At 40.9% G+C, this 27,297-nt stretch overlaps 1 protein-coding gene and 1 long non-coding RNA gene across 2 annotated transcripts in view; one reads left to right on the forward strand and one right to left on the reverse strand.

The window, feature by feature from the left end:
- On the reverse strand, positions 1–3,419 carry LOC134284817 (uncharacterized). Its single transcript, XR_009995953.1, has 4 exons — positions 3,085–3,419; positions 723–3,000; positions 570–652; positions 1–499 (listed from the first exon to the last, which is right to left on the reverse strand). It is a non-coding gene; the product is annotated as an uncharacterized LOC134284817 (long non-coding RNA).
- A 4,503-nt stretch (positions 3,420–7,922) lies between these two features.
- Positions 7,923–27,297, forward strand: part of LOC109412265 (nuclear factor of activated T-cells 5) — a 379,626-nt gene continuing 360,251 nt past the window's right edge. The window contains exon 1 of the mRNA XM_062844140.1: positions 7,923–8,130. The gene's annotated coding sequence lies outside the window, so the exon portion shown is untranslated. The remainder of the gene's footprint in view (positions 8,131–27,297) is intronic.

Consider the following 27,297-nt stretch of genomic DNA (forward strand, 5'->3'; position numbering starts at 1 on the left):
CTCATTAAGGAATTTCCTTACACGCTAAGGTCAGTTTACTCAAATATGGGTAAACTTTACCCATAATCGCTGAAAAGTGCACATTCGCATTTTATGGGTAAAGGCCCATTACTCATATATGGGTAAAGTGCTTTTTGTAAAAAATGAGTAAATCGATTTACTCATAAATGAGTAATTTCACCGTGTTTACTTTTCGACTTTTCTTATATTTTTGAACTGTTAACTATTTTGTATTTATCAATAAATTTATACAAAATTTTGCACATATTTTGTAGTTTATTGCAATCTAATTGTTAAACGAAAATAATAAATAAATTTTTACATATTTCAAATACTCTTAAATCATTTTCCTCCTGGAAAACAGACGTTCCGAGACGGAGCTCTTTGAAGTTTTCATAACGACCCATGTATGTAATTTTCCCCTCCGGCTGTTGTTCATCGGGCAGTTGTTCTTCCGTTCCCCGTTCTTCCGGCGGTTGAAGCCTTGGTGCAGTCGGAACTGTGGAATAAGACTGATATTTTTATTTTACGGTCGATAATGAAAATGATGCTGTCACTATGGAACTTACCTGCAAATTCCATGCTTTTGTAGCCTTTCTTGTAGCTCTACATGATGATTTGTTGCTCCTGCATTATCTTCGTGTACCAAACCCTGTGAAACGAAAAAAAAATCCATCGTAATTGAAAATTGAACGGGATCAATTTATCCAGGAAGTACTTACCGATCAAAATATCAATGTATATGGGAACCTCAACTCTAACTCGCGTGGGAATCCGATGGACGCGGTATCGGTCATTAAACCTGATGCTGAAGGACCTCGATTGGCTGGCGGTGCCGTGGAAATCAAAATATCTAAAATTTCCCGATAGTGTTATGATGGCGCACTAAGAGCAACATTAACGGGGGCTACTATTCGAGCAACCCGCGCAGCGCTACCATTTTGACTTAACCACCCTTTTCCACACCGGTAGCAATCAAATTAGTCACCCTGATTCGTATCGGGAGGGCTGTCATATTCCCATAGAATTTTTAGCAGCGCAACAGTCCCGCTACTATATTTGGTCACCCACCCATAGCGCTATTATTTTGCGAGCGCATCCAGCAGCGACCGGTAAAGTTTGCTGCAATGATGGAGGGCTGCCAAACGGGGTATAGAAGCGCACCGTTAAAGGTGCTCTAATGCATTCCGAGAAAAGTTGCTAACTTGAAAATTTTCATCCAAATATGGGTAAGTTCATTTACCCATATTTGGGTATAGCGATTTTACCTATAATATGGGTAAAATTTACCGTTTTTCGAAGGTATATTTTACCCATATTATGGGTAATGGATATGAAACCCAAATATGGGTTAATGAACTACCCATTTATGGGTAAACTGATCTTAGCGTGTAGAGCTCCAAGATACATTACACTCTCTGGGACTTTTGTTGAAATTGCCTGGAATTTTTGCAGGAATTTCTAAAGAACTGATGGTGGAATTTCCAAGGAACTTTTGGAGCAATTTCCAAGGGATTCCTGGATGAATTCGCGAGGATATTCTGAAGGATTTTTTGTAGAAATAAATCCGAGGAACTTCTTGAGGCATTTTTGGAAAACCCTTGAAATATTCGAGGGAAATCCAGAGGAAACCATGCATTATTGTTGGAAGACTTCTTGGGAAACTCAAAGTAAATTTCATGGAAGTTCAGGAGGGAATTTTCGAATAATTTATGTTAATATTTTCAGTAAAATCATGGAGAAATTCCCTGCGTAATCCTGGAGGAATTCTACCTCAAATGCTGCAAGAATTCTGCGAAGGTTCTTAAGGAATTCGCATGGTATTCTTGGGGAAGCCATGGACGAATTCCCGAGAAACTCCTGGAGAATTTCTCGAAGACTCCTGGAGAAGTATATCTGGAAACTTGGAAAGTAATTCCCGAGGTACTTCTGTAGGAATGTCTGAAGAGACTTCCCGGTGAACTTAATAAATTTGTTATGAAGCTTTGTCAGGAATCACAAAAAAAAAACTGGAGGAATCCCAGAAGAAACTCTTGAAGGGATTTCAGACTCTTGGAGGAATTACAACGCCTTTCTTGATATAAGATGTCATCATTAAGGTCATCACGCATTATAGAGCGCAGTGAGAACATAGCATAAATTTTGATTTTTAACATTAGTTTTATACCAAAGCCACAATATGGTGTGTGAAGACATGCATGTGAAGTACACTCAGAATAATTAACATATTGAATATAAGTGCCCTGCACTTGGATTCTGACCAATAGCTTTTGCACTTGAAAAATAAGTGCAGCCCTATCGAAACTTTGTCAATTCAGTCAAGATGAAATTTATGTGCAAACTTTTTGCATTTTATGGTTCAATTTATAGTATTTTAATCGTTAGGCGCATAGTTTCTATAAATAACAATGATGTTTTTTTTTCTTTAGAGGTTGGGTTTGAAATGAAAATAAACCAAAATTTTGAATAATCTGCGATCGAATTCGATCACAGATTGAGCCATACTTGATTTTTTATTCTACAGTAAATAAAGGGAACCATTGACGATTGTTTTGAAAAAGATTTATTTATAAGACTTTGTGTACATAATCTAGTATATATAATGTTTTATGGCCTTGGCCATTGCAGACCTATGGCCAGAACACCCATTCGCTTACCTTTCTTTCATGGTGGAAGGAGCCATTTCCAGCAGCGCGAAGTTGTACTCCCAGGTTGGGGTGAGCCAAAGAGTGATGACGTGCAGGGCGTGTCGAGGACTCGAGGTCCTTTACCGTTCGGAGGAACTGGAAAAACCACCGGTTGCATTGAAGTGCTTGTAGTTTTGGGGAGGTTAGTGCTACGTCCAATGATGGTCGACAGTGACCCACGCCCGACGAAGTGTTGGCTTCCGCCGAAGAGAGCTTCCATCAGGCTGTTATCCGGTCAAAAAGCATGTTCCAGTTTCAGCTTTTTCCGGCAGCTCCCAAGTTGTTTCCGCATTTGTCCTCCGTGACGGTGATTCTATGGATAATGCCGAAAAAAATACAAAATAAACGTAGAGTTTGGAGAGGTTTTCAAAGTTCGAATTAATAATTAACTACTCACCTTCAAAACAGCAAGCAACTCGGACGACGAATTTAATGCTTCAAAGCACCACGCGAGGCTCCGTTGGAAAAGAAATCTCGAAACTCCGAGTCGTAATGCGTCTTCTTCGCGCGCCAACTTCGTTTCGCGTTTGTTATGTTTGTGTTTAGATTTTAATGTTGACAGGGTTGCTTTTTATGTTGCTACACTCTAAATGTATTATTGGAAGAATGTAATTTAATAAATCAAGTTTTAATTTTCATTAGTCGCACATAGAATGATTTTTTTCTCTCTCGTTCGTAATCTATGTGCTTTCAGCACTTACATTCTATCATGAAATTAGTTTGAGTGTAGGGTGTCCCAAAATAAATAAAGTGTGAAAAAGTTAACTTGCTCACCCCTCAAATGATAGATTAAGGTGTCTGGATCAAAAGTGCCATACATGAAAACTTGATAAAAAAATATCTAGAGGTTGCACGCATCAATTTTATGAAAAAAGTCAATTTATTGCTTATTTTTTTAATAAAATGCACATAAAAGCTAAAAATTATTGAAAAACAAATGAACTAATACCCGTAGAATATAGTTGGATGTCACAGGAACTTACTTTGAGTGAATTTGCAGCCGAAAAAAAATGTTTTGTTCACCTAAAATAGCATTAAAAACCAAAAAAACACAACATTTTTGACTAAAAAAAAGGTTTATGCATTATTTATAAGGATTTTAAAATTTTTCATGCAGATGAGAATACCCTTATCTTGTTGCAAATTTTGTGTAGATAATTTTTGTAAAAAAAAGTTTCTGGATATCTACCTCCTGAGCAAAGATATTATTAAAAAGGTAAAAGGATAATTTAACAAAAAAAAGGTTTTTTCTTCAGAATGATACTTTTTGTCCCGTATGTACCTATAATGTAGATCTTATATAAATTGGCCACGCAAAGGGACGATAGGGGTGTTATGAAATGCATATTGATATTTATTGTATCGGATTACTCTGATTTTTATGCAAAATTTAATATTGCCTGGCAACATGTTCCAAAGTAAAGTAAATAAATGCCAACTGAAAATGGCACATCGTAGTGCTTCTTTGCATTATTGGGTTTCTATGGAGTCAGCGTCTGACTTTGAATATTCTGTAAAGTAGGCTTGGTTTAGAAAATGATTTTTTCAGCTCATAATTTGTTCAGCAGTGCTTGAGAGAAGTCAAGATGCCAAGGAAATTGAAAGACTTCAAGATAAATCGAACATATGTCCCCCCAAACGAAACCTGCCAAAAGAGCATCTCCCCTCGAAGCTGGATGTTCTTGCATATTTTCGGTATGAGCATGAAGTCTTGAAAAATACAATTGCGAAAAGTTGCCACAACGTTGCAAGTGCAGTACATGAAAGTTGGATTGCTGTTGGATTTATTCCACAGGTAATGAATAAAATTAATACTAATAAAAGAGTAAATTGAAGTTTTGTTTGTGGCTGAATATAGGCTGCAAGAAACGTTCTCCGGTCGACAATGAAGTTAGTTTCAAAGTGGAGGATGATCAAAAAACAGAAACAATCTGCCAGTGGTTCACTCGCATTCAGGAGGAGCATAACCGAAATTTTCGACGCGTCAAGTTATGCGATGGAAGCAAAGCTTAATGGAGATCGCTTGACTCTTTGGAAGCAACAAAAACTTTCAAATCATCCAATCAGTATGAAGCAACTGTCGATCAGAAGACATACATTGAACCGAAGTAATAAATTAGAGCTGATAAAAGAAACGGAAGATCTTGGAGAACCTTTGGAGGCCGCGGAAGAAATTGAATTGCTGCCTGAGGAAGATCCAGAATATGTACTAGCGTCAGTAGCATCTGTGAAGAAAACCCGCATCGACTTGCTGTCCAATATAGTAGTGGAGAATTTGGATAGGGAAAAAGTATCCAACCGTGGAGCTGTTGGTTTGGTTGGAGCGACTGCTGCATCCCTTGGCTACGGATTAGATGAGCTGAGTTTAAGCAAATCTACGTGCCAAAGAAATAGAAAGCAGGTTTGTACCTTTTCGATCGATATTTTGCCGTCTGCTTATGATTTTACGTTTTAAGGCTCGGGAAACGATTGCTAAAACCATCAGGACTACCTTCGAAAGCAGTAACGCGGTGGTCGTGCACTTTGATTCGAAGCAGCTTTTTGATTAAAAGCGAAAAAGGGAGAAGCTAGCCGTCGTAGTAACGGCACAGACAAACAGACGTACCACTCAAATCGCAATCATCGTACGATTTAACGGTCATTTTGAAAATTCAGTGTGGTTCGGACTGTGTTCGCATGTGTCATGGTGGCGCTGCTGTTTCTACATAACGTCTCACTTTTGGAGAGAAATGAACGCGACGCCCATAAATGTTTACATAAAATGACTCAATCATGAACTTTTGTTCATCTTTCATGAATGGATAACGCCAAGGGGGAGTCGTCACCTGCTAAATTATTACATCGAGCCGAGGGATAGTACACCAGCAAACGAATGCTTCGGATTGTGCATTATAGAGGGTGCTAGTGTGATGGCTAACGATGTTTTTGAAACAAATTTCTTCAAAGTAGTATGTCTGTTTGTCTGTGGTAACGGGAAATGGAGCACCAGAGCAAATTCTTTCATGTGAATTCATTAACCATGGAACCGGGCGAGCAGTAGCCGAGCAAGTAGTATCTTGCTTAAATGAGTGGAACCTGACCGACAAAATCAAAGCAAAGTCCTACGACACAACGCGAGTCAACTCTGGGGAGAGGAACGGAGCTTCCGTCATCATAGATCAGCTGCTTGGAAGGAAGCTGCTGGATTTCCCGTGTAGACACCACGTGTTCGAACTGATGTTGATGACGGCGTACAAAACATCCTTCCAAGCGAAGACTTCGTCTCCGGATGACACACTTTTCAAAAGTTTTCGAGACAAGTGGGAATATTTGGACCAAAATTCTTATCATCATCTTCCGGAAAGTGACATCAGAGCTAACGAGAGGCATTGTTTGATAGAAAAATTTGAAAAACTTCTGGAGAAGCCTTATCATAGAGAAGATTATGCCGAGTTTCTTCAGTTGGGGTTGATGTGTCTAACGCCAGCGAAAACATTCAAACTGCGTCCACCCGGAGCAATGCATCACGCTCGTTGGATGGCAAAGGGCATTTACAGTTTGAAAATGTATTTATTCCGTGGGCAGTTCGAAGGTGAAGGCGAATACCACTCTCAGCTGAAAAGGTTCGTATTATTCGTTTTACGAATATACATCAAAGTATGGTATGATGCTCCTTTGGCCACTTCAGCCCCTCGAAATGATTTAAATTTCATGAAATCTGTCAAACAATATCAAGATCCGGAGATCGGAAAAGCAGTTTCTGAAAAATTCGAAAACCACCTCTGGTATATTTCAGAATACAACATTGCGCTTGCTTTTTTTGATCAAACTGTATCACTTGAAGACAAGCGAAAGATGGTAAAGAGACTGTCACGGAAAAACGACAACAAGGTAAATTGCTTTACGATCTGCCTTATATACACTTTCACATAATATAATATTTATTCACAGAAGAATCTGATTCGGGTAAAGAAATTCAAGTCCTACGATATATCAAGCTACGTTACCCAGAACACGTTAAAGTTTTTTGAAACTTTAGAAATAAAAACAAGCTTTCTGTTCGAAGATACAATCCATTGGGCAGATAATTGCGATTTTCAAGCTGGGACGATGCTGTGCGATGCAATCTAGGGGCAGGACAGATCTAACGAGTGCAAATCTGTGTTCGAGGTGTTGTTCAGAATTCCTCACAGTTCCTCAGAATTTCTCCCATTTATGCCAAAGTGTGATCTGGCACCAATGTCAAACTGCAAAGTGTGGCGTGTGCTGAATGAAAATTGCAGTTTTAGGGATGTCTTTCAACAAGTTTCGTCGATCATCGACAGAAAGAGTTACTCAGACATTCTCAGAGTTGCTCTCGTTTGCACAGTGTCTTGCCCCTAGGATGCAATCAACGTTACAGGTCAGAAAGAGCAATATCGTTGTGTTCTTCATATAACAACGTTGGTCCGAAAGACGGGAAACAGAAGAACGAAATGATTATAGAAGTTGCACACAATAGGCGCAATCAGTGCAATTCACTCAAATCTAGTGTTAATCAGTATTTTACTTCAAAATAAAGCATTTTTAGTGTAGTTGAACATAATAATATTATTTGTTTAATATATAAAACATACATACGGGACATAAAGTATCATTCTGAAGAAAAAACTTTTTTTTTTGTTAAATTCTTCTTTTACCTTTTTAATAATATCTTTGCTCAGGAGGTAGATATCCAGAAACTTTTTTACAAAAATTATCTACACAAAATTTGCAACAAGATAAGGGTATTCTCATCTGCATGAAAAATTTTAAAATCCTCATAAATAATGCATAAACCTTTTTTTTAGTCAAAAATGTTGTGTTTTTTTGGTTTTTAATGCTATTTTAGGTGAACAAAACATTTTTTTTCGGCTGCAAATTCACTCAAAGTAAGTTCCTGTGACATCCAACTATATTCTACGGGTATTAGTTCATTTGTTTTTCAATAATTTTTAGCTTTTATGTGCATTTTATTAAAAAAATAAGCAATAAATTGACTTTTTCATAAAATTGATGCGTGCAACCTCTAGATATTTTTTTTTATCAAGTTTTCATGTATGGCACTTTTGATCCAGACACCTTAATCTATCATTTGAGGGGTGAGCAAGTTAACTTTTTCACACTTTATTTATTTTGGGACACCCTAATGTGAAGACATTTCAACGTGCCTTGCGAAGACATTCGAAAATTTCACCTGGCATCCCTGGTCGTGAGTTGAAGTTGAGCTGCTGCTAGCTCACCATCATAAAGTAAAACTACGACGTCTCCGGAAAGAAGTATAGTGTTGTGTTTGCTCGCGGTTTGTGCGTACAACTTCGGAGGAAACGAAACTTTTCGAGCGTAATTTTCGGTGTTTTCGGCGGATCTTTTCGTGGATTTTGCACCATTTTCGGTCGCGTGGCAGTGCTTTCCGTAGGTGGGAGCTGTTTTCCAGTGCGCGAAGGTAAGTGTGGTCGGCTAAATCTGGACCAATATTTTACGCATTTCGTTCCGCCGAGAAGATCGCGGTTGTGTCGTGACATGGGGGGAGAACTTTCGTTCGGTCCTGCTCATCCCAGTGTAGTGTAGTGTCAGTGGAGAAAGAACGAAAGAGACAGCGATGATGATGTCGATGTCGCCTTGACTTGCTGCTGGTGTGATCCAGTTTACCGTGAGAAATGTGCGCACGGTTGGTTGGAAAGCAGCAGGAAGGGAAAGCGAGTGTAGATTAGATAGGTGTGTGATTGCCTGCTGAGGACGTTCCTTACATGGTGGGCTGTGTACAGTCACTATATACACAGTCTGGCGGACTGTCACTTTCGACCGGAGCCAATCGAGCATGACGTCACGGTGTAGCATTTATCGGTGTAGACACTATGACGGCATGCTCGATTGGCTCCGGTCGAAAGTGACAGTCCGCCAGACTGTGTATATAGTGACTGTAGGGCTGTGTGGTTGTTTTGATATGGTATTTAATTATTATCATAAAACGATTACGAGCGTGGCTGTGTTGGTGTTGGAATCTATTGAGTTGTCCAAAAAAAGTCTCACGAAACCTACTGCAAGCCTATCCATATACGTGAGAACAAAAGATGTTTACAAAGTTCTTACAGATAGATTAACACGGGAAATCTGAACACAAACCACTACCACACAGGAATTTGGATTGGTCAATTAAATATTTCGTAACGGGCGCATACAAATGCAACCGCGACGCCCTTTCCTGTCGGAGCGCACACATGTTCTTGGCTGTGTGCGTGTGCTCACTGCGATCCCTTTACGCACACACATATGTCTCTACAAGGCCACGGTTGTTTTTGTTTGGTTTGCGTAGGGGTGTTCCAATAAAAAGTCGAATGATCCATTTATCAATGGGAATAGAGTTGGACACCGACACGTAGTTTAAAATATTAAAAGAAAAAAAAAACGGTGGCATGTATAAACCAGGCCCCCGACACGGCCTATATCAATGCATTGGAATTATGGTAGACAGGATGTCCTGGGCGCTAGTTGTTAGCATAGTAAGCCTTGCTTTTTATATGTAGAAATAAATCATTCTTTGTTCGCCCCTCTAACCGACCAGTCGAGTTTACTCTGCTATCAGGTTATGGGCCGTAGTACGAGTAACCATAGAAACGGCCAATCAACAAGCCGAAGAAAATTTTTTTCACTTCAAGATTTTTTCACGCTCGAGATATAGAAGATGTTTCAAGACGGAAGAAATAAAACCAGGCGTTCCGGAGGCGGTGGTAACCAAAACGGAAGCGGGAACCAAGCCAGAAGCGGACACGATGGTAACGGAAGACGAAGTGAAGAAGCTCGCGGAAGCGGTGGACACCAACCCGGCGGAGGACAAGCGGATGTTGCTCCGAGGCTTCCAGGCGGTGGTATGTCTCTCATACCGGTGGAAAAATTGAAAGGACGCGAAAACTACGTTTCGTGGGCGTTTGCCATGAGGATGGTAATGATCCGCGAAGGAACGTGGCGAACGGTGGACCCTCCAGAGGGTACCGAGGTGAATGCGGATCTGTCGGAGCGAGCTCTCGCGACTATTTGCCTCAGCATCGAACCGTATAATTACAGCCTGGTTCAGAAGGCAAAGACGGCGCAGGAAGCATGGACAAGTTTGAAGACGGCATTCCAGGAGTGCGGCAGGACACGGAAGATCAATCTGCTACGCAAACTGACACGATTGGAACTGGAAGATTGTTCGTCGGTGGAAGAGTACGTGGACGAGATAATGTCCACAAGCCACAAGCTCGAAGAAATCGGGTTCAAGTTGGACGACGAGTGGCTTTCGCTGATCCTGCTGATGGGTTTACCGAGGCGGTATGAACCCATGATCATGGGGCTTGACGCGTCTGGAGTCCAATTAACGGCGGATGTAGTCAAGTCGAAGATCCTGCAAGACGTGACGTGTGAAAGAGACGAAAGATCAGGACATTCTGCCGGAGCGTTGCTGGCACGCAACAAGAAAAACAAGAAGGAGAAGTCAAACCTACGCTGCTTCAAGTGCGAGAAGGTAGGTCATTTCGCATCCGATTGTCCACAGAAGTCGAAGGCCGTCGGAGGCTCTGGTCGTCACAAGCAGGCGGCGTTACTGGCACTGCATAAGCCGGTGCAGCAGACGGAAAGCTGGATCCTAGATTCTGGAGCAGGACGTCACATGTGCCGATCGCAGTCGGCCCTCACCGAGGTCAAGAAATCATCCGAATCCATTTACGTGGCCAATGCAGCGGAGATCCCAGTGGCGGCAGTTGGAAGCGTGAAGCTTACCGCCAGTGTAGAAGGTACGTACACCGATCTCGATATCGCTAACGTTTTATGTGTTCCAGATCTCGCACTGAACCTCTTGTCTGTGAGCGAGATTTGCAAGAAAGGGTATCGGGTCACGTTTACCTCCAAAGAGTGTGAAGTTGAACACGAGTCAACAGGCGACGTCATTGCCACAGCGAAACAGATGGATGGTCTGTACAAGCTGGATCTTGTTGAGCGGAATGAATCGTTTGTTGCACAACCGTGTGGCAACCTGGAACTGTGGCATCGGCGGTTGGCGCATCTCAACATCGACAGCGTCAAGCGGTTGACCACGATGGCCAGTGGTATCGAAATCCACGGATCGACAATGCCGAGCTGTGTACCATGTGCCGAAGGGAAGCATCGAAAGCAACCGTTCAAATCGAGTGGAGCTCGGGCGAAGGATGTGCTGGAGTTAATCCACTCAGACCTGTGTGGACCGATGGAGAAGTCGTCGCACGGCGGCAGCAAGTACTGGATCACCTTCATCGACGATGCTACCAAGATGACGTTTGCGTACTTTCTCAAATCAAAGGCCGATGCGTTCAGTGCATTTCAAGAATTTATGGCCCACGTCGAAAATCAATCTGGAAAGAAAATCAAATGCTTGAGAACTGATAATGGATTGGAGTATCTAGGCCAGCAGTTTCAAGATTTCCTGAAGAAGAGCGGGATACGGCACGAGCGGACAGTACCGTACAACCCGCAGCAAAATGGTTCGTCAGAGCGGATGAATCGTACGATTGAGGAGAAGGCACGATGTTTGCTGGCGGACTCGGGACTCGATAAACGTTTTTGGGCAGAGGCTGCATCCACGGCAGTGTACCTTGCCAATCGATCTCCGACCAAGGGCAGCCCAGCAACACCATTGGAAATGTTTGTCGGTAAGCGACCGAATCTATCCCATCTTCGAGTTTTTGGGTCTAAAGTGATGGCATACGTACCCAAGGAGAAGAGGAAGAAGTGGGACGCAAAATCCATTCCCTGCGTTCTGGTTGGCTACGCGGAATATACCAAGGGGTACAGAGTGTTTAATCCGGTGACAAAACAAGTTTTCGTTAGCCGGGACATCATTATACTATCGGAGGCCTGCCAAGCCGGCCATGCTGAAGCGGAAGTGGCACCCTATTGTGAAGATACCGGTGCGATCGTCCAGAGTGATGAAGCGAACGACTCGGTTCAGACCGAACCAGCTGAGGTCGTCGAAGACACGGATACGGAACTGGAGCCGGAAGCAGTTGAAGATTTGGAAGCAAGTTGTTTGGGGGAAGAAGCAGTTCAACCGTCTGCGCTCCCTCCGCATCCAACTCGAGACAGTGTTCATCCTACTCCGAGGCGCAGCGAGAGGGAGCGCCATCGACCAGGCAAGTATTCTGATTATAAGGTCACATACAGTGTCCTGCCTCAGAAACTTGTCTCTTCACAGGATTGTGGCAGCCAAGCGGGACGATGCCAGCGGCTTTCAAGAAGCATCGCGCTCCCGTCACATCCCAAAGAAGAAGATGTTGGTCTGCAACAAATTTCTGAGCACAGTGACTGGGAGCGCTCAGTCACAGGCAAGTATCCTTTCGCATCCGTAACAAACAGCAAACTTTCCGAGGCATGTAGTCCACAGAGTCGAGATGAGCCAGAAACCGTTGAAGAAGCGTTGGACCGACCTGACGGTGATCAATGGGTTAACGCGATGGAGAGCGAGATCCGTGCGTTGAGCGACAACGAAACATGGTGTCTGGTCAATCTACCTCCAGGACGGAAGGCGTTGAAGAACAAGTGGGTCTTCAAAATCAAGACGAACGCAGATGGCTCCATCGAATATAAGGCGCGACTGGTGATCAAGGGCTATTCGCAGGTCAAGGGCGTGGACTACCAGGACACATACTCCCCCGTCGTCCGTTATGCAACAGTGCGTTACCTCCTTGCATTGGCGGCGAAGCTGGACCTCGAAGTGCACCAAATGGACGCGGTGACTGCATTCTTGCAGGGCGACTTAGATGACGAGGAGATATTCATGGAGCAGCCAGAAGGGTTCCGTGATGACCGGGCACCAACGAAAGTCTGCAAGCTGCAGAAAGCTCTGTACGGCCTGAAGCAAGCCAGCAGAGTATGGAACCGGAAGTTGGACACGAAACTCAAGCAGATGGGGTTCAAGCGGTCGAAGTTCGATAGCTGCGTTTACCATCGGATCGTTGCAGGAAAGCTCGTCATTATAGCAATATACGTGGACGATTTCCTCATTCTTTCGAACGATCAGCGGTTGGTGGCCAGTATTAAGCAGCAGCTAAGCGCCGAATTCGAGATGAAGGACTTGGGACCAGTTAAACAGGTGTTAGGGCTGCGGGTGACCAGATCGGACGGCGCCGTGGCAATCGACCAGGAACACTATATCGACCAGCTGTTGAAGAAGTTCAACATGATCGACTGTAATAATGCTCCTACTCCTCTGGATGTGAACCAGCGGCTCACGAAGGAAATGTGTCCTGCAAATGAAGAAGAAAAGGAGAAGATGAAAGATGTTCCATTCCGAGAGTTAGTCGGTGGACTTCAATTCGTTGCGCAGTGTTCAAGACCGGACATTAGCCATGCGGTAAGTTTGGTCAGCAGTTATTGCAGTAATCCTGGTTCCGCACACTGGACGGCGGCTAAGCGGATACTGCGGTACCTAAGGGGTACGAAGCACGAAAAGCTTACGTACACACGAGCCGGGGACACGAGACTCTACGGCTACAGCGACGCAGATTGGGGAAACGATCCCGATACACGACGGTCGGTCAGCGGATATGTTTTTCTACAGAACGGTGGAGCTGTTAGCTGGAACTCGAAGCGACAATCTACCGTTGCACTATCGACCACCGAGGCAGAATACATGGCTCTGTCAACTGCAACGCAAGAGGCCATGTGGTGGAAAGGTTTCTTATTCGATCTCCATGGAACGAACGATGCTTTGGTGATTCATTGTGACAACAAGAGCGCTATCAACTTGGCGGAGCGTGAAGTTGGCTACTCAGCACGTAGCAAGCACATCGACATCAGGCACCACTATGTCCGGGAACAGGTCGAAGCTAAAACCATCAAGTTGGAATACGTGGCGTCAGATCTTCAGGCGGCGGACATCCTTACAAAACCATTAGCGGGTCCGAAGCACATTGAAGATAAGACGAAACTTGGGGTTTACGAATTTAGGCTTAAGGGGGGATGTTAGCATAGTAAGCCTTGCTTTTTATATGTAGAAATAAATCATTCTTTGTTCGCTCCTCTAACCGACCAGTCGAGTTTACTCTGCTATCACTAGTAAATAGCGCCCACTGTCAGATGGGAAAACATCAACAGCTTTTTGTTCAACATTTATTTTGGTTTGTTGTTCAATTTTTGGAATCATTTTTTGAACCTCTAATGATCACAAATCACTTTAAACTCGCATTAATATTATTGTACGGGTAGTAGAGTAAGCGATTAGTTGAATAAAGCAACCCAACAAACACGCAATGTGAAGATGCATTTCGTGTGTGGCTCACAACATTTAACAAAAGCAGCGTTTGTTCATTACACACTCCTTTCAATTTACACGAATATGAGTATAAAGCAGTTAGATGTTGGCTACGATAAAATTCATTGATGCCAGGGGCCTGGTATAAACAATGTTAAATTCGATGGAAAAATGTATCAAACCCGTATAAGAGAACGGTAAGAGAATAAATAACGCAATTTTAACGTAAGTGCTACAGCACAATGCATAATTTTAATTATCCAAAGGAAAAGACAGTGAGGACCCGATTTTGTCAGCCCCTATGCTACAAAATGGCTGACAAAATCGGGACATTTTTATCAATCAATTCTTTACTCATAAAAAATGATTCAGAGCTCGTGTAACACATGGTCTACCGAAAACAGTAGAAACCGATTAGCGCAGCTGGTGGCTCTGTTTCCAGCGCCTTTCCACTTCAATTACAAATAGTATTCTAAGCCGAAAACATCCCCTGCCACGTGTTCATGACGCACACGCCTTATACTGAGAGCGGTCACGGGAAAGCACGCTTTAGCACAATTACCAAAGGAATCCCTGGAGAAATTCATAAAGCTTTTCCTGAAAAAAAAAAACTAGAGGAATCTCTGGGAAAGAATCTGTTGCTGAAGAGAGGTTATTTTTTTTTGTGAAATCCCATTTCGTATTTTACTGATTAAGTCGTTCCAGATAATCTTTTTACCCTTCTTATTACCCTTCTTACACCCATACCGCTCGAAAAACCGACTTTCGATCCGTATACCAATCAACTCAGCTCGACAAACTGAGCAAATGTCTGTGTGTTTGTATGTGTGTGTGTGTGTGTGTGTGTGTGTGTGTGTGTGTGTGTGTGTGTGTGTGTGTGTGTGTGTGTGTGTGTGTGTGTGTGTGTGTGTGTGTGTGTGTGTGCGTATGTTACAAAAAAGTCACGCACGTTTCTCAGCCGTTTCGTCTGATATCCGATTTGGATTCTCTTAGTTGCAAATGAAAGCTACTACATCCTAGTAGAACCCTATTGAATTTTATCACGATCGGACATGTGGTTACCGAGATATCTTTCGAAGAGTACTTTAAAGTAATATAGGCTTGCTTTTTGAGAGATTTTTGACATTTAGCATATTGATGAATATCTCAGCCGTCTGTCAACCGATTTGAGTTCTCTTGGCAGCAAATGAAAGCTACAACATCCTAGTAGAACGCTCTGAAATTTTATTTCGATTGGACATTTGATTACAGAGATATCTTTCGAAGTGTACTTAGGATTTATTCAACTAAACTTTTTGAGATTTTTGACCAAGTGTATCATAATAAATATCTCAAACGTCTGTCAACCGATTTCGGTTTTCCTGACACCAAATGAAAGCTATAACATCCTAGTAGAACCCTATACAATTTTATTAGGATTGGACATTTGGTTATCGAGATATCTTTCAAAGAGTACTTGGGAGTAATACAGACTAACCTTTTGAGCGATTTTTGACCAAGTGTATCATAATAAATATCTCAGCCGTCTGTCAACCGATTTGGGTTCTCTTAGCACCAAATGAAAGCTACAGTATCCTTGTAAAAGGCCCTGAAATTTTATTTCGATTGGACATTTGGTTACTGAGGTATCTTTTGAAGAGTATTTCAATAAATCCCTTTTTTTACCCTTCTTACACCCATAAGAAGGGTATAAATACCGCTTGTTTATTATTATATTCGTTTGATATATTGCATGAGCTTTTGACCAGTCTATAGGAAATTATTGTTCAATCAATAATGCTGACCTCATATAAAGTGTATACTAGCAGGTTGTTGTTTTCAATAAAATTATAAGTAACAAATTACAAATAAACAGGAATTCTATGAAAACCAACAATATGTTAAATAAAAGCTTTGAATTTATATATTGTGGGAAAAATGCAAGAACTGGACAGCCAAAATAACTAGCTAATTCCAAAACTGATTAACATAGTAGATGTATCATTTTTGTCCTTTTTACACCATAACCATGAATACCAAGTACTTCGGAGCTAATTTATTCGACTGATTAAGAGATATTAGACAAAGTGTACCTCGCTGATTTTCTTATCCATTTGTTAATCGATTCAAGATCTTTTGGCAGTTAACAAAAGATACAATATTCCAGAATATGTAAGCTATTTTTTAAAAATTTCATACAAGATTCTAGAAGGTGTCTGGCATTTCTGGTAGTTTAGTCCATGGTCCATGATGCTATTTTGGAAAAAAAAATACACTAGATGCCAAATCCACAATATTTTCTAGAACTTTTGGTCCATCACACAAAATAAATATGTTAAATATAAATAATACAACAATAGTTTTAATAAGTGTAAGAAGGGTTCTGTTCACCATAGGTGGATTAAATCGTTTTTTTTTTTTGTGAAAACCAGGTAGAAAAATCGATTTACCGGTAAATTTACCAAAAAAAATGATGTTCAAACTGATGGGTTACAGGTATTTTCCTTTCAATCTTGTAAATTGTCACGACAACACCTCTACTTTTAATCGCCAATAGACAAACTTCCCAAGAGGAATCACTGGAGAAATTCTTGTTGAAACTTTTGGAGGATTCACTGCACAGAATTCGTAGAGAAGTATACTGAAATTTCTGAATAAATCTCGTTAGTAAATTCTGTAGAATCCTCAAGAGGAATTTCGTGAAAATTCCTTTTGTAATTTCTATAGGAATCCCTCTAGGGGCAAGACACTGTGCAAATGAGAGCAACTCTGATAAATTCTGAGTTACTTTTTTATCAATGATCGACGAAATTTGTTGAAAGACATCCCCAAAACTGCAATTTTTATTTAGCACACGTAACACTTTGCGGTTTGACATTGGTGCCAGATCACACTTTGTTATAAATGGGAGAAAATCTGAGGAACTGCGAAGAATTCTGAACAACATTTCGAGCACAGATTTTCTCTCGTTAGATGTGTCTTGCCCCTAGGAATCCCTATTACAGTCTCCTAAGAAATCTCTAGAAGAATTCATTGAAAAAATCCTGGTGCAATTCCTTGAAAAGGCACGGTAAAGGCTGGGAATGTTGCGCAATTCAGATCCCATTGAGATCCACTAGCCTCTGCCCAGCAACTCCTATTCCTACCTCCTCGTGGTACCGGCCGAAAACTATGAGCAACCTTAGGGAAGATCGGGTAACCAACCCCGGTGGGAGCTTTGGTCGTAGGCTGACAGGGAAGGCTTCTGCAAACCTGAGCGTCTGCTATCCAGAAGGAGCGGCTCACAACAGCGTCTGATGCCCATGTTAGGGGCGGCTGATCAACGTCCGAGTGCCAGGGAAGGACTCTAAGCTCAACTGTGCACTATGGTCCTCCGGAAAGTAGGGGGTTGGTGTCAGGCCCTACGAGCCAGCCGTAAAAAACCATTGTAACGGAAAATCAGAAACAGAATAATACGATACACTGATATATGTTGCCCTTTACTGGCATTTACCAGATTTTGCTGGTATGTCATAAACATACAGAAAAACTTGTAGTTAGAAGACACAGAATGTTGCTAATTGACAAATTGAGGGATGAATTTTTGAAAAAAAAATCGCGTTCTGGTGGGATTCGAACCCACGACCCCGTATTCGCTAGACCGGTGCTTTAACCAACTAAGCCACAGAACAGGTGTTAATTCTGCGGAATAGAAAGCCAAACTGAACCCGAGCCCTCACCATGAACATTCACTTTTTCAAGAACCTTTTTCGTTCGAAATAAGTGCTAGTGGGTCGCAAAAATCTATACCAACTAAAAGTGGGTCGCAAGGAAGAAAAGTTTAAGAACCCCTGGTTGTCTATGTAACAATGAAATCTAATGTAAACCAATTGTAATCATTATAAAGAATCAAGTTTTAAAATATACTGTATAATACATTAGACAATACATTACACAATAGAAAGCAATGTTAACATAAGAATCTATTGTTTTTCAATTGTTTTGCCCATAGCCTTCATTGTTCGTTTTTGTACGGGTAGTGTTAAATTGGGCAACATAGCCTAGTCCGTCTAAACATTGGTCTTTGTAGAGATGAAATTTGAATAATAGCCTTCACGGAGAGATGAAACTACCCAAACTTGAGTTTTTTCCACCAAACTTCGGGGCTGCGTGCGTCAAGCCAATCGATATTTATGTTGGGTTGTTCGCGCTTGCTTCCATGCACTAGCGTGCACCGGGGAGGCAAGGGGGGGCACTTGCCCCCCCCTTCTATAAAAAAAATATATCTAAGAAATATGGTGCAAACGTCGAAAGATGCAACTTTAATAGTAATATCGTACACCAAATTGTAATCCATGAACCTAATCCATGTTGGCTTCCGTACCACATTAAATTCTATGCACCATTTTTGCAATTCTTGCACCTTGCATCTACCCATGCAATGTTGAGAATCACTGAATCATGGTTGCAACTATTGCACCACATGTAATTTCTTAGTATTCCATGCCCAACAATGTCGTTCACAGAATCATCTAGGCATCCATGCTGATCTCACGCACCATCTTTTAACTTATTAGTGATATCAGCACCACATTTGAACAACATGCACCATTTTGGCATTTTATATTCCAAAACTGTATTCCATGTAATGTGAACCATGGCGACTTCGGCACCACATTGAATTCCGAACACCTTTTTTTGCCATTCATGCACCTAGCCATACAAAATATCGAGTATCACTTAATAACGGTGACGACTTAAATAGTACACTAACACCATGCACCTTTTTCAAAGCTTTCAATGCACCATCATGATGACCACAGAATCATATAGGTATTCACGCATTATGCTGATCTCATGCAATGTCTTTTAATCAATTAGGTATCTAATGCATCATACTGATATGCACCATGATGAAATTTCATGCACCATCAAAGCTTTTCAAGCACCATTTCAGCGTTTTTCATATATAATGTTGATAATCACTGAATAACGGCGACAACTAATGCAGAACACTAGCATCATGCACTTTCTTCAAACCTTTCCATCTTATGCACCATTATGATGTGGTTCACATTTGAATCCCATGCACCATTTTGGCATTTCGAATACAAAATAGCATTCCATGCACCTGGACCATGTTGAATTCTGTGCCATATTGAGTTTCCTGCACCATTTTTGCAATTTGTGTACCTACATATGGAACATGTTGAGTATAAAAGAATCATGGTGATACTAATGCACCATACACACATCATGCAGCTTGTTTGCATTCCGTGCACCACCATGATGTTCACAAAAACACCCAAGCACCATCTCACGCGTCATCTAAGCATTTAATTCACATTTGAATTTTATAGGCTCAATTTTAGCGTACGTTAAATTGTACTCCTTATACCTGATCCATGTTGACTTCCGTACCACATTAACCTTCCGTAACTCGCGCGGTTGACTACCTGCGTCAGCACCACGCTAATGCTGAGTACAAAAAGCGAGATTTTTTCACCGTGTTGTACAAAATACAACAGCGCGATCGCTCGATGGTTAAATTCTATGCACCATTTTTTGCAATTCTAGCAGCTTACATCTAACCACGTGGCAACTAATGCACCACCGACACATACAATTTCTTAGTATCCCATGCACCACCATGATGTTATCAGAATCATATAGGCATCCATGCTGATCTCACGCACCATCTTTTAACTAATCAGTAATGTCAGCACCATATTTGAATAACGTGCACCATTTTGACATTTCGTAATCGAAACTGTTTTCCATGTACGTGAACCATGGCGACTTCGGCACTGCATTGAATTCCAAGCACCATTTTTTGCAATTCGTGCACCTAGCCATAAATAATGCTAAGTATCGCTGAATAACGGTGACGACTAATACAGCACACTCACATCATGCACCTTCTTCAAAGCGTCAACAGAATCATCTAGGTATCTACGCATTATGCTGATCTAATGAACTGTCTATTACTCAACTAGGAATCATACTGCATCATACTGATATGCACCTTAATGAAATTTCATGCACCATTTTAGCGTTAATAATATTATCTAGGCGTGTGATGCACCATTATGGTGTGAGCATCACATAAAATATCTTTATTTTTGTATTCTTTGCACCATTTGTAAAATGTGTGCACCTAGCCATGCAACATGATAATAATCTTTGAATAACAGTGACAACTAATGCAGCACACTAGCATCATGCACCTTCATCAAAGCTTTCCATGCTTCATTTTGGCATTCACTATATTATGTAGACACCATTATGATGTTGTTTACATTTGAATTCGATGCACAATTTTGGCATTTCGCATACAAAATAGCCTTCCATGTACCTGGACTATGTTGATTTCTGTGCACCATTGCACGAATTGAAAGTGCACCTTAATATGAAACATGTTGAGTATAACAGAATCATGGTGAAACTAATGCACCATACTGACATCATGCACCATCTTTGAATTCCATGCTCCATATCAGCATTTTGTGCACCATCCCAATGATCTAAGGATCCCTTACACCACGGTGACATCATGTACCTTTATTGCCGCACGCAATTTGATTTTTATGCAGCAGCTATTTTAACACCATCTCCAAATCCCCTGCTTTAACCCTTATGTGGCCGACAGGGTACCCGGGTACCCAGCGCCCATTTAAAAAGCACGGTGTAGAAAAAAGCAAAAAATTTGTCGGACACATAACGGTTAACTAAGCATTCTATATATCGAACTGCAACTACTTGCCATGCATGCACTATCTTGACGTTCCCTTGATCATTAAGGTATATAATGTACCACACTCACAACACATACCTTTTTAAAGTTCCATGTACCTTCTTGGTGCTCATCAAGGTGTTCATTGTATCATCCAGGCACCCTATACGCCACAATTAAATTTTATGCCATTTTTGTAATTCGCGTATCAAAATACCATTCCGTGGATCATTTTGAGAATCGCTCTACCACCTCGAGGAATTCCTTGAGAAATCCCTGGAGGAATTTCAGGAGGAATCCCTGAAGGACCTTCTGGAGGATTCCCTGGAGGCATTACTGAAGGTGTGCTTGAAAGAATTCATGAAGGAAACTCTCAAAAACTGTTGGCGGAGTCTAGACAAATTCATGTAAAATTTCCAGGGGGAACTATTAAAGGAATTGCTGACGAAATTTTTAAAGAAATTCCTTGGAGAAATTTCATGAGGAAACGCTGGAGGCATTCCTGAAGAAATCCTTGAAGAACTTCCTGGAGCAATCCGTAGAGGAATTCTTGGAGGAATCCATAGAGGAATTCCTGGGTGAAGTCATAGAGGAATTTCTGGAAAAATATTTCGAGAAATTCTTGGACAAATTTCTGGAGGAACTGCAGGTGGGGTTCATTGACCAACCCCTGGAGGAATTCCTGGAGTAAACTATGGAGGAAGCCTTGGTAGAAACCATAAAGAAATTCATGGAAGAATCTCTGGAATAATTTCTGGAGGAATCCCTGGAGGCATTTCTGAAGGAATCCTTGGAAGTATACCTGGAGTTTTCCGTGTACAAATTCCTGGAGGATTTTCTGGAAGAATGCCTGGAGGAATTTCTGGAGAAATCCCTGAAGAAACTTTCTAGGAGTTTAGGAAAAATTCCTGGAGGAGTTCATTAACGAATCCCTGCAAGAATTCCTGGAGAAATCTCTAGAGGAATCCTTGGAGGAATTGTGAGAAAAAAGCTTGTAATAATTCTTGGATAAATTCCTGGTAGAATTCGTCGAGAAATTCCACGAGGAATTCTAGAAGAAATTCCTGGAGGAATCCGTGGAGGCATTCTTGAAAGAATCAGGAGGAGTCCGTGGAGAAATTCCTGGAGGTTTTCTTTTCAAATTCCTGGACGAATTTCTGGAGAAATTTATGAAGCACTACTTGGAGGAATTTCTGGAACAACCCGTGGAGGCATTCCAGAATGAATTTCTGGAAGATTTTAAGGAGAAACACTTGAAGGAATCCCTGGAGGCATCCCTAAAGGATTTCTAGGAAATCCTGTAGAAAGCTTTGGTAAATTCCTGGAGAAATCCCTGCTGTAATCCTAGGAGGAATTCCTGAAGGAATCAGAGAAGGAATTTTAAGATATATCCCTGGAGAAATTTCAGGAAAAATCCCTGAAGAATTCCAAGAGAAATTTTTAGTAGTATCCCTGGAGGAACGCTCTCCTTATCAACTCACCGTTTTGCAGCCCAGGATTAATCTCTGGAGGATCCCCTGGATAATTTCATGGAGGAATTTCAGGAGAAATACCTAGAAGAATCTCTCTTGAATTTCCTATAGGTTTTTATGGAGAAATTCCAGAGCAAAATATGCAGGAATTCCTGGAAGAATTTCTAGAGAAATTCCAGGATGAACTCTTTGTGGAATTTCTGTAAAAATAATTGCTGCTTCCTGGAGCAAAGATTGAAGGAACTCCTCGAGGAATTTCTGAAAGAATCCCTATGGGAATTTCTGGAGGGATTTATGAAAAGTATCAGAAGAAATTCATTGATGAATCCCTGGGATAATTCCTGAAGAAATTCCTGGAGAATTTCCTGGGAAACATTGTGAAGAAATCAATGGAGGAATCCCTGGAGAAATTTCTCGAGGAGTTCCTACAGAAACTGTTCTGGTAAAGTTCCAGGAGATTTTTTTTTTTAATCTTCTGGTGAAATCCGTGGAGAAATTCGTAGAGGATTTTCTGATGAAATAACTAGAGAAATTCCTGGAGTTATCCCCGGAGAATTTCTTATGAAATTCCTAGAGAAATTCCAGAAAAAACCTGTAAAAAATCCTGTAGAAATCCATGGAGGAATCCGTATAGGAATTTCTCGAGGAATTCCTGGAAGAGTTCCGGGAGAAATTTTCTGGAGAAATTCGAGGAGGAATTTCTGGAGGAATCCCTGCAGAAAATTCTGGAGAAATCCCTGTAGAAATTCCTGGCAGTATTTCAGAAGGCATTTTTGGAAGAATTCTCGAAGGAATTCTTTGAGGTATTTTTGGAGAAATATTTGAGATTCATGGAGAAATTCTTGAAGAAATTCCTGGAGAAATACCTGGAGAACTTTCTGGAGGAACACCTAAACAGTTCCTTGAGGAATCCCTGGAGAAATGCCTGGAGGAATCCCTGCTTGCATTCCGAAAGGTATTTCTGGAGAAATTCTTGAAGAATTTTTTGGAGAAATTCATGAAGGAATTACAAGAGGAATTCCTGGAGGAATTTTTCAAGAAATTTCTGGACAAATATCAATAACTTGCTGGAGGAATGGCTGGTGGAACTCCTCGAGGAATTTCTGAAGTATTTTTTTTGGGGATTTTCTGAACAAACTCATGGATGAATCCCAGGAGGGATTTCCGAAGAAATTCCTAGATACAATTCCCGGAAAAAAATCCTAGAGGAAGTTCCGGAAAAGTTCCAGAAGAAATTCCTTAAGATTTCCGTGGAACCCATGGAAGAATTTCTAGAAGAATCCCTAAAAAATATTGGAGGAACTGGCAAAAATTCCTAGAGAATTTTCTGGAGGATTTCCATGGAGGTACATATCCCTGGAGAAATTTCCAGAAAAGTTCCGTGAGAAATTAATTATGGATTATCTGGAGGAATCCGTGGAGAGGTTTTTGGAGGAATCCTTGGAGAAATTCCTTGAGAAATTCCTGGAGAAATTCCTGGAAGAATCCGTGGAGGACTTTCTGAAGGAATTCCTGGAAAAATTCCTGAAGAAATTCCTGGAAGAATCCATGGAGGTATCTCTGAAGGAATTCTTGGAAGAGTTCCGTGAGACATTCCTTTACGATTCTCAGGAGGAATTCTGGCAGAAATTCCTAGAGTATTTTCTGGGAGAATCCCTGAAAGAATTCCTGGAGGGATTTTTGAGAAATCCCTAAATAAAATCCTGTATAAGGGATCCATCCTTTCCTGAAGAAATTCCTTGTGAATTTCCTGGAGGACTCCATGAAGGAATACCTGGAGGATTTTTTAGAGGAATTCCAGGAAGAGTTCCGGGGGAAATTCCTTTAGGATTTTCTGGAGGAATCCTTGGAAGAATTTCTGGAGTATTTATTGGAGGAATTCCTGGAGAAATTATTAGAGAAATTCCTGGGAAAATATATGAGGCTTCTCTGAGAAATTTCTGGAGGAAAGTCTGAAGGAACTCCTCGAGGAATTTCTGAAGGAATTTCTGGAGATTATTTTAGTAATTTCTGAAGAAAATCATAAATGAATTCCAGAAGGAACTCTTGAAGAAATTCCTGAAAAAAATCCTGGAGGAATCCGTGGAGGATTCCCTGGAGAAATTCCTCGCGGAATTCCTCGAGGAATTCCTGGAGGAATTCTTAAAGGAGTTTTGGGAGACATTTTTTTAGGAGTCTCTGGAGGAATTCTGGCAGAAATTCCTAGAGAATTTTCTGGAGGAACCCGTGGAGGAATCTTTGGAGCAATTCCTGGAGAAATCCCTAGAGGAAATATTGGAGGAATTCTTAGAGTATTTACTGGAGGAATTTCTGGAGTAATTATTTGAGGAAATACTAGAGAAATTATATGAGGCTTCCTGGAGAAATTTCTGGAGGAATGTCTGATGGAACTCTTCGATGAATTTCTGAAGGAATTCCTGCAAAATTTTCCAAAGGAATTTTTTGATGGATTTCAGAAGAAAAACAATAATAAATAATGAAAGTTTTGTGGTCTGAAGGAATTTCTGGAGGAATTGTTTGAAGAATTTCTGAAAAAAAATTGATAAATCCCTGCACGAATTCCTGAAAGAATCCCTGGAAAAAATCCTGGAGAAATTTCTGGAGGATTCTGTGGAAGAATTTTCCGCGGAATCCCTTGAGAAATTCCTGGAAGAGTTCCGGGAGAAATTCTTTAGGATTTTCTGGAGCAATCCATGGAGGAATTCCTGGAAGAAATCCTTGAAGGCATCTTGGAGGAACGTCTGAAGGAACTCCACGAGAAATTTATGAAGGAGTACCTGAAGGAATTTCTTGAGGAATTTTCTGGAGAATTTCTGAAGAAGTTCATTAATAATTTCATGGAGAGATTCCTGAGAAGTTCCTGAAAGAATCCATGGAGGATTCCCTGGAGGAATTCATCGAGGAATTTTTGACAGAGTGCCTGTAGACCTTCCTTAAGGATTCTCTGGAAGAGTTCCGTGAGAAATTCCTTTAGGATTTTCTGGAGGAATCCGTGGAGTAATTCCTGGAGGAATTTTTGAGGAAATTATGTAGAAATTTATAAATGAATCCCCGGGAGAATTCCTGAAGGAATTCCTTGAGAATTTCCTGAGGAATCCTTGGAGGAATTTCTCGAGGAATTCCTGGAAGAGTTCCGTGAGAACTTCCTTTACGATTTTCTGGAGGAATCCGTGTAGGAAATATTAAAGGAATTCTGACAGACATTCCTAAAATATTTTTCCTAGGAGAAATTTCAGGAGGAATCTCTGGAGCAATTCTTGAAGTATTTACTGGAAGAATTATTTGAGGAATTTCGTGAGAAATATATGAGGAGAAATTTCTGGAGGAACATCTAAAGGAACTTCTCGAAGAATTTCTGAAGGAACTCCTCAAAGAATTTCTGGAGGAATTTTTTGAAGAATTTCTAAATAAATTCATTAATGAATCCCTGGAGAAATTCCTGAAGAAATTCTGGAGAATTTCCTGAAAGAATCCATGGAGGATTCCCTGGAGAAATTCTTCGAGGAATTCCTGGAAATGTCCTGGAAAGAACTCCTTTAGGATTTTCTGGAGGAATCCTGGGAGGAATTCCTGGAAGAAATCTCTGAAAGCATCTTGGAGGACATTCAGGAGGAATGTCTGAAGGAACTCCTCGAGGAATTTTTGAAGAAATTCTTCAATGAATCCCTGGAGGATTTTTTTTTTGAGGAACATCTGAAGAAATTCATTAATGAATCCGTAGAGGAATTCCTGAAGAAATTGTTGGAAAAAAATGTTGGAGAAATACGTGGAGGATTTCCTGGGGAAATTCCTCGTGGAATTCCTCCAGGAATTCCTGAATGAATTCATGGAAGAGCTCTGGGAGACATTCATTTACGATTCTCTGGAGAAATTCTGGCAGACATTCCTAGAGGTTTTTCTGAAGAAATTCCTGGAAGAATTTCTGGAGTTCTTCCTCGAGAAATTTATGAAAGAATTTTTAGAGGAATTTTAGAAGGATTTCCTGAAGAAATTCATGTATGAAACTTTTGAGGAATTCCTGAAGAAATTCCTTGAGAATTTATTTTATTATTTTCTGGAAAAATTCATGGAAGCATCCTTGGAGGAACTTCTCAAGGAATTCCTAGAAGACATCCGTGAGACATTCCTTTAGGATTTTCAAGAGGAATCCGTGGAGCAATTGCTGGAGGAATCCCTGGAGGAAATATTCGGGGAATTCTGGAAGGAATCCGTGTAGGAAATATTGGAATTCTGGCAGACATTCCTAAATTATTTTTCCTAGAAGAAATTTCAGGAGGAATGTCTGAAGGAATTCTTGGAGTATTTACTAAAGGAATTATTTGAGGAATTTCTGGAGAAATATATGAGACTTCCTGGAGAAATGTCTGAAGGAACTCCACGATGAATTTCTGAAAGAACTCCTCAAGGAATTTCTGAAGGAACTCCTCGAAGAATTTCTAAAGGAATTTCTGGAAGAATTTTTTGATGTTTTTCTGAAGAAATTCATTAACGAATCCGTGGAGAAGTTTCTGAAGATATTCTGGAGAATTTCCTGGAGGATTCCCTGGAGAAATTCCTCGAGGTATTCCTGGAAGTGTTCCCAGAGAAACTCCTTTAGGATTTTCTGGAGGAATCCCTGGATGAAATCTCTGAAGGCATCTTGGAGGACATTCAGGAGGAATGCCTGAAGGATCTCCTTGCGGAATTTTTAAAGGAATGCCTGGAGGAACTTTTTGATGAGTTTCTGAAGAAATTCTTCAATGAATCCCTGTAGGATATTTTTGAGGAACATCTGAAGAAATTCAGTAATGAATCCCTAGAGGAATTCCTGAAGAAATTCTTGGAAAAAAGGTTGGAGAAATCCGCGGAGGATTTCCTGGAGAAATTCCTCGTGGAATTGCTCCAGAAACTCCTGGATGAACTCTTGGAAGAGTTCTGGGAGACATTCCTTTAGGATTCGCTAGAGAAATTCTGGCAGAAATCCGTGGAGGAATTCCTAGAGGATTTTCTGAAGGAATTCCTGGAAGAATTTCTGGAGTTCTTCCTCAAGAAATTTCTGAAAAAATTTCTAGAGGAATTTTAGAAGGATTTTCTGAAGAAATTCATGGATGAAACTTTTGGGGAATTCCTGAAGAAATTCCTTGAGAATTTCTTGGCTAATTTTCTGGAGATATCCATCGAAGAATCCTTGGAGGAAGTTCTCAAAGA

Source organism: Aedes albopictus, chromosome 1 (genome assembly GCF_035046485.1).
Source record: "Aedes albopictus strain Foshan chromosome 1, AalbF5, whole genome shotgun sequence".
NCBI lineage: Eukaryota > Metazoa > Arthropoda > Insecta > Diptera > Culicidae > Aedes > Aedes albopictus.